The 8,705-nt window shown below is 36.6% G+C and overlaps 1 pseudogene; it reads right to left on the bottom strand.

Moving 5' to 3' along the window:
• Nucleotides 1-5,604: 5,604 nt before the first annotated feature.
• On the bottom strand, nt 5,605-6,844 carry LOC102811891 (annotated as a pseudogene).
• Between the last annotated feature and the right edge of the window lie 1,861 nt (nt 6,845-8,705).

The following is an 8,705-nucleotide window of genomic DNA, read 5'->3' as shown; positions in this document are numbered from 1 at the left end:
TTCTGCTGTGCATAAGGTCACTATGGGTCGGTACAGACTCGATGACACTTAACAACACAACAACAAAAATGGTGATGCCCTATGAGACCATGACTCTAAACCTCCAAACCAAGGAACCAAATCCCATTAGGTGCTTGGTTGTACATAAATAGCCTCAGAAGCAACTTTCTGTTGCTATTTTAAAAATGTGAGTCACACAACTTTTGTTAATTCAACTTTTTGCAAGCATATTTTAACTTATGAAGCAATTAAAATAATTGGCGGTGCAACCCTGCTATTAATACAATTTTTCTATCATCATTAAACCCCTTCCCCCATTTTTTCCTTCTGCTTCTTATAACCACTCATTAACTTTGGTGTCTACACATTTGCTTTTTCTTGTCTTTATATATAAGTCCTGGTGTGGTACTGTAGAATAAGCACTGGACCACAAGGTCAGTTTGAACTGCAAGGTTGGCAGTTGAACTCCACCAATTGTTTGTTGGAAACTCCATACAGGGTCATTTGAGTTGGAACCAACTCAGAGACACTAATCAACAGCAACTAGGTGATATAATGGGAGCATGGTGACTCCACAGGCTAAGCACTGAACTGTGAATCACAAGATCCAAGATCGAGCCCACCAGCCGCTCTCTGGGGAAAAGTTGAGGCTTTCTGCTCCAGTGTAGATTTAAAGCCATGGAAACCCTACACAGGGTCACTATGACACTTAACGACAATAACAACAAGGTTATATATTTGTCCTTTTGTGATTCATTTATTTCAGCATAATGTTGTCCAGCTCCATCTATATTGAAACATATATAAAGATTTCATTTCTCTTACTGCCTGAGCAGTATTCCATGCACCACATTTTGTTTATCCATTTATGTGTTGGTGGGCATTTAGGTCTTTTCTACCTCTGAACCATTTTGAATAGTGTTGCAATGAATATTTGTGTACAAATCTCAGTTTGAGTCTCTGCTTTCAAATCTTTTGTGTATTATGCCTAAATTTGGATTATAAACACTGGACCACAAGATAGGTGGTTCAAACTCATCAGCCATTTCTTGGAAATCCTATACAGGATCACTATGAGTTAGAACTAACTCAATGGCACTTAGCTAAGTAACTATTGGGGTAATTTTTTATGTGTGTGTTTTTTTACATTTTGAGGAACCTCTGCAAGGCTTTGCACAATGGTTATACCATTTTGCATGGCTACCAGCAATGGATAAGGGCTCAAATTTCTCCACATTCTTGCCAACATTTGTTATTTTCAGAGAAAGTCATGTTTGTAATTTAACTAGGATACTACTTTCATTGGTTATTAGTTTTCCTGTATATAATAAACACTTTCTTGAAACTGGTTGTTAATATTCAGTAGTGGTTTTTTAGCTACAGAAAGCAGTCACTTCTATAATTAAGGATTTTTGTTGCTTGCTTCTGCCACATGCTTTCTTTCCCTTAGCATGTGTTACAAATATGACTGAAATCGTTCCTCCCCAGTCCTCTATGCAGTTGTTTTTCAGCTCTATAAAAATTGAGACAAGATCTGTCCTTTAATTTTTTCCCTCTCCCTTAGAAAATAGAATCTTTACACAAGGCATTCCGGTCCTATCACTTCCAATGTTAGTACGGAAGCAAAGGGGGTCAGAGGTTGGCTAATGATAATATTAATTTTTTGAATGCTTTACTACAGATTAGATTATCTTTAGACATTGACTACTATCCTGGAGATAATCAGGCATTTTTTGTTGACCTTTGCAATGGCCTGCACATTTTTTAGGGACAGAAGTTGTTCAGTTGCCAGGATGGACACTTCGGAATAAAAACAAATGTTCATCCAACTAGTGTGTTTTTAGAAATGACAAGAATTTTTCCTCTACTTACCTCGGAAACCCTGTACAGGGTCGCTATGGGTCGGACCCGACTCGATGGCACTTAACAACAACAACAATACCTCATGTATTGGTTGATATCTAATCTTATAGACCCAGTCCAACAAATTAATAAGCATCATGTACCCATAAGAACTATGTTGTTGTTGTTGTTAAGTTCCAGCCAGCTAGTTTCGATTCATAGTGATCCTATGTAGGATTTCTGAGGATTAAAGTATTTGGGGAAGAAGGGAGCCTAATTTTTCTCCAGCAGTACAATTGGTTGGCTTGAACCATGGACCTTGTGGTTTGAATTCCAGTGCTTATAGTATGGAGCTACTGTGCTCCCAGAAGAGCTGTGGCACACTGTAATTCTGTCCATCTTTACTCTTTGGTTTGAGTTTAGTTTGTCAGATATTAAGTTCTTCCCTGATAACTCACTGAGGCACAGGCATTTTGAAAATTAGAGTTTTGGTGGGTGAGTGCTTGAGACATTGCCCAAGACCACAAGTCTGGGTGGGACGCACTGAAGAGGGCACAAGGACTCTGGATGACTAGGTTCAAAGGGAGAGAACTTATAGAAGTATGTGTGTGTGTGTGTTGGGCAGGGGTCCAGAGGAGAAAATAGGTATCTAAGGCACTTTAAGACTGAACTCAATATGCCTTGGCCTAGTCTTGTGCAATAAGAAGTCTTGAGTAGTATCTTAGGGTTCTTTATAAAAACAGAACCAACACTTAACAACAATATACACATATATACATACATGTTGTTGCTACATATTGTCAAGTTGTTCTAACTCATACTAACCCTGTATAGTTTCTGAAGAGTGACTGATAAGTTTGAACCATTGACTTTGCAGTTAGCATCCCAGTGCTTATCCTACAGTGCCACACCAGGACAATATCACAGAGAGAGAGAGATCTTAAGCAATTAGCTCACATGATTGTCAAGGCCTACATAAGTTAAAAATGTATAGGTCAGGCAACAAACTGGAGACTCCTGCAGACTTGTGTGCCCAAATCTCTAGGTCAAGCAATGGAAATATGAAGACTGAGAAAACTCTAGAAAAGTATCTATTTATAGCCTGGAGGCAGAACACCCACAAGGGAACGCTCCTATTTTGCTCTTAAGGCCTTAAACTGACTGGGTAAGTGCCCACCCCACACAAACACAATTAAATGTGCTTTGCATAAAGCTGATTTAATCACATGTGAATCAGAATCTACTTGATGGCAATGGATTTTGTTTGACTTCTGGTTAACTACTCCAGAACAGAGTCTAGACTAGTGTCTGACCAAACAACTGGTCACCGTAACCTAGCCAAGTTGACACATAAGACTAATCATCATAATTATTTCATTATAGATTGATTTTCCTGATTCCCAATTTTCAATCTTATTATTTTGTTTTACTCTGGATACTTCTATATCTGGATTGAATTCTGGGTGGTGTTGCCATGCATGTCATTCTCCAGTTGTTGTCTGCTGTTTGTGATTCTTAGTCCAAAGGACTATCTTTAGTATTTTTTGCAAAGTTGGCTTTGTTTTGACAAATTCCTTTAATTTTTATTTCTCTAGAAATGATGTAAGTTTGCCATTGTATTTGAGGGACAGTTTTGCTGAGTATATAATCATGGTTAGCAGTATTTTTCTTTCAGAGTTTTGTATATGCCGCCTCATTGCCTTTTCACCTAAATGGTTTCTGCTGAGAAATCAGAACTTATTGTGTTACAGAGCTTAACTATTGTGTTCCTCCCTGTGTCTCAAACTACCTTTATCTTTCCTCTGCTAACTTCGATCTTGTATATTGTCTGCCCTGTCATCCATGTTAACGTGTGTCTATCCTCTAACCCATGTATAATTTCCCCACCCTCCCATAACCATCATAGATTGTTTCTTTTGTCAGTAAAACCTTTTTTAAAAAATGTTTACAATGTTGGTGTCATACAATATTTGTCCTTTTGTGATTCACTAATTTCACTCAGTATAATGTCCTCCAGGTTCAACCATGTTGTAAGGTATTTCAGAGATTCATCATTCTTCAATACTTTGTAGTATTCAGTTGTGCATATGCACCAAAGTTTGTTTAACCATTCTTCTGTTGATGGGCATTTCGGCTGTTTATAACTTTTTGATATGTCTTTTATAGACAACATGTTGAAGAATTCTGTTTTCTTATCCATTCTCCTCTTTATGTCTCTTGATTGGTACATTTAATCCATTTATGTTCAATGTAATTATCAATAGGTATGAATTGATAATTGTCATTTTTCTGTGTTTTTGTGGTGCTGTTTCTTTGTGCCACATAATTTTCTATGCCATATTCATTGTGGGTTTTCTTGTCATTTTCATTTCTGTTGTGTTATGGTTTACTAAATCTTTCTGATTTTCCTCTTTGTTATTTTGATGTGCAGGTGTATTATTTTTCTTTGAGGTTACTCTGTAATTAATTTTTCCCTAGCTTAAACAGCCCTTTATCTTGATATCTACTTGACTTTGTTGCCATTTGGAAGTTCTGTATGTAAACTCTTCCCTTTTTTTGCTTTGTAGGTGACTTCATTATACATGGATATCTCTAGTTCCCTATTTTCAGTTTAGTAGGTTTGTTTTACTTTAAATGCTCCTATATCTGGATTGAGTTCTGGATGGTGTTTTCATGTTTGGTAATCTCTGCTTGTTGTCTGCTGTTGTTGGTTCTCAGTCCAAAGAACATTCTTTAACATTTTTTTTTTTTTACATCACAACATTGTTTATTATGTGAATTTTTATAGTACAAACAACAAAAAAAATACAGAAATGCAATAAAGGAGTACAGCTAAATGCAGAATGGTGTCTTTTTTTTCCCCTTTCAGAGGCCATGATTCCCATTTCTAGTAAAGAGACTGCACATAGGTCGAAACAAGTTGGTTGTTACCTTCACAATTTTGTCTAGAAATGATGTATAAAATACATTTCCCATCTGCTATTTACCATTAAGTGTAAAAAGGGAGTTAAAGGAAAGTTTCCTTGTTGGTTCTACCATATGAAAGATGCTATATTCTATTTTAGCAGGGCCAATGTATGGAAAATATCTAAATTAAACGTTATTACAAAAATGAAGCAATAATGAGATTTTGGCTAAAGAGGGTACTAAATGAGAATAATATATATTTAAAGAATCCAAACTAACAGACAAAAATTGTTGCTATAAAAAAACTCTAGGTGCATCGTAAGCATATAGTTTGTTTATTTCCATTTGTATTTTTAATCAATAGAAATGTTCAAAATAGGTTCAACTGTGTTAGACTAAATTACATCATTGTATACGATGCACTGAATGGAACTTTTGTATTATAATTATCATAGAGAAGCATAGTTTGCGTCATATTATGGCAATTTATCCTCAATGAAAACCTTCCAGAGTCCTTTATTTTGGATATCCTGTAAACAATCAAACCGCCAGAACATGATTGTACAACATTAAAATGTTCTCTCGCATTAAACTGAAACATCTGTTTAATAAAAAAAAAAAAAAAAAGGAAAACATAGGAAAGGTACTTAGGGTTGTTACTTTCTAAGTACACAATAACCTTAGACAATTCATGGCATCTTAATCTCCATCAAGAACAACAAAATTTTTGTCATGCTGTTAAATCCATCATTATGGATAAAATTGGTGCAAATTGGTCAAACGGAACCAACAAACTCTGATGTCCAACTAGCATATTGGCAACTAATACGTAACTGGTGGTCAATAGAGGGGGGTTTAAAAGATCTTCTCTTTCTTCTTGTTCTTTTCCAAGGTTCTTGAAGAGTTCTGTTGTTCTAATATATGCTGCTGAGCTTCCCAGTTTGCTTTCTCATCCTCAAACTGACGACGTTTTGCCTCTAATTCTTTGTGCTGTGCTTCCAAGTTCTTTTTCATTTACTCATGATGCCTTTGGAGCTCAGCTTCAGAATCTTTCAGTTTCTGAAAATTTTCTTTGACCTTCATCTCAAACACCTGCTCCATCTCCATCTTCTTCATCTTAGCGACATGCTCCCTCCTTTCCTCTTCCATTTGTGCCAGAGGGCCCTTTGTAAGCTGTCCTTTATTCTTGTTGTTGTCAACTCCATTATAAGTCACAGCTACCAGCTTTCTGCTTTTGTAGTTCTCATAGTGCACATTATTAGTGACATCTTTCAAGTCTTGCATATGTGTCCTTATCAACATATTTCTTAGAACTGTAAAATCACAATGTTCACCATTTTCAACTTCTGACTCTTTTGCCGTAAACTTCAATGGTAGTATTACTACCTACCACATCAAGAGGTAAACGGTTCTTTATCTTTTTAACAAGCTTATTTTCTTCTTCATCATCTGTTTCTGGAAACTCATATATTTTAATTTTATGTTCTTGAATTTCTTTCATTATCTGTTTTTTAAACTGTTGGCACTCCTCTGGTGTGAGTGTGTCTGCTTTGGCAATAAGAGGGATGATATTCACTTTTTCATGTAAACGCTTCATAAACTCAATATCCAGTGGTTTAAGTCCATGACCTGAGGGAGCAATGAAGTATAAACAACACTGCACTCTATTGTTCAGCATCTGATGCCTGTTCACTCGAGATTCTGCATTTAGGTAATCCTCAAATTTACTATCAATGTAATCGATAACAGGCTGCCAGCAATTACTATTATCCACAGCATCTCTAAATTATCCACAGCATCTCTAAATCCTGGGGAATCAACTATTGTGAGCAGTAACTGAACTCACCTTCTTTGATTAAAACTTTGGTTTATTCCACCTGTACAGTCTTTTTTATCCTATGGGAAGGACCTGGATACTCTGGAGAATATAAATCAGTGAAGAATAATGAGTTTATTAACGTTGACTTTCCCAATGCAGATTCGCCTAGTGTGAATTCAAACCCTCTCTTCACTGATTTTCTGTATACTTGATTTGGGAGATTGCAAATCCCACGTAGTCTTCAAGATTCTTCTGTTGAGCTACCATGATGCTGCTGTTGACCTCTTTAGCATTTTTTTTTGAAAGTTGGTTTGGTCATTACAAATTCTTAAAGGAATTTAAAGTTAAAGCTTCTGTTTATCAGGAAGCATCCTTATTTCACTGTCATATTTGAAAGACAGCTTTGTTGAGTACATTATTCTTTGTTGGCAATCTTTTTCTTTTAGAGTTTTGTATATGTCATTCCATTACCTTCTTGCTTACATGGTTTCTGCTGAGAAATCAGAACTTAGTCTTATTGGTTCTCCTGTGTAGGTAACTTTTTTTTTCTCCCGAGCTGCTTTCAGGATTCTTTCTTTGTCTTTGATTTTGAAAAGTTTGATTATAATATGTCTTGGCGATATTCTTTTGAGACCTATCCTGTTTGGGGTTTATCCAACTTCTTGTATGTTTATCATTATTATTATTTTTTTTAATCTTTCATGATGTTAGGGAAGTTTTCTTCCAACAACTCTTTGACAATTTTCTCTGTGCTTGTTTCCTTCTATTCTAGAATTCCGACCACCCTAAGTTGTTCCTCTTCTTGGTGTCCCAAATAACTCTTAGACTTTCTTCAGATTTTTTTCACTCTTCTTTCTGATTGTTCTTTTAGCATACTAAAATTGAGAGATTTATCTTCAAGCTCACTAATTTGTGCTTCCATTGTTTCACATCTACTCCTTTGCCCTTTCAATGCATTCTCCATTTCTGAGATCTTAGTATTAATCTTCTGGATTTATAATTGCAGGTTTTATATTGTTTCAAAATTTACATGTTTGTTCTTGTAGTGTTTTCCTGAATTCTACTAAAGTTTTAATTTTGTTCTCTTTGCTTTCCTCAATCTCTCTATCAGTCCTTCAAAGGGACCTAATTACCAATCTTTTGAATTCTTTTTCAGTTAGTTCTATTACCTTTTCTCCTCAGACACATCTTCTCACTCTGTATCTTGGTCATTTGTTTGAGCCAGTCTCTCTTGTTTCTTCATTTGAGCTAATATCGTTATTGTCTCTAAGGCATTGTGGGGTTGTTGTATTTGCTAAAATAAACAGTGCATTTGTTGGACCCAGACGATGGTTGTACAAGGGATATGACAACACAGTTCCTTGCTCTAGATGGAATTCCTATTGGCCTTGGTGTTATCTATGTTCAGGGCACTCAATCTGAAAGTAGTTCATGGGGACCTTTGATGAAGCGTGTACAGTGTCTGTTAGGACCACAGGGAAGTTGGGGACAGGGTGACTGGTTTACTTTTAGTCTAGTGGGTTTTGTAGGTCTGGGGTCAAGTCCACTTGAATCCAGACATGAAAGCAGCACACCAAAACAATGCAGTTGGCCCCCAACTCACACTGGCATGGCTGTCAACCATGCAGCTCTGAATTACTGGAGAGCAGGATCTCTCTGGGGGTGGATGAGGCTGGGAGCTGGCCATACTCCTAGTCACCAAGGTTACATGTGGGAGTGGGGAAGATCACACCTCAATGTGAAGAAAGCAAAAATCCTCACCACTGGAGCAATAAATAACAGCATGATCAATGGAGAAAAGATTGGAGTTGTCAAAGACTTCATTTTGCTTGGATCCACTATCAACATTAATGAAAATAGGAGTAAAAAAAAAAAAATCAAATAATGTATTATGTTAGGCAAATCTGCTTGAACCTTTTGAAAGTGTTCAAGAACAAAGATGTCAGCTTGAGGATTAAGGTGTAGCTAACCCTAGCCATCTGCCACTCGCCTGTCAGTTTGTCGTACTGTGGTGGCTTGTGAGTTGCTGTGATTCTGAAAGCTATGCCACTGGTATTTTAAATACCAGCAGGGTCACCCATGGTAGACAGGTTTCAAATGAGCTTCCAGATGAAAACAGACTGGGAAGAAGGAGTGA

The sequence above is a fragment of the Chrysochloris asiatica genome, unplaced genomic scaffold, assembly GCF_000296735.1.
Source record: "Chrysochloris asiatica unplaced genomic scaffold, ChrAsi1.0 scaffold00059, whole genome shotgun sequence".
NCBI lineage: Eukaryota > Metazoa > Chordata > Mammalia > Afrosoricida > Chrysochloridae > Chrysochloris > Chrysochloris asiatica.
The sequence above is the reverse complement of the archived record's forward strand: the minus strand, read 5'-3'. Positions and strand labels throughout refer to the sequence as shown.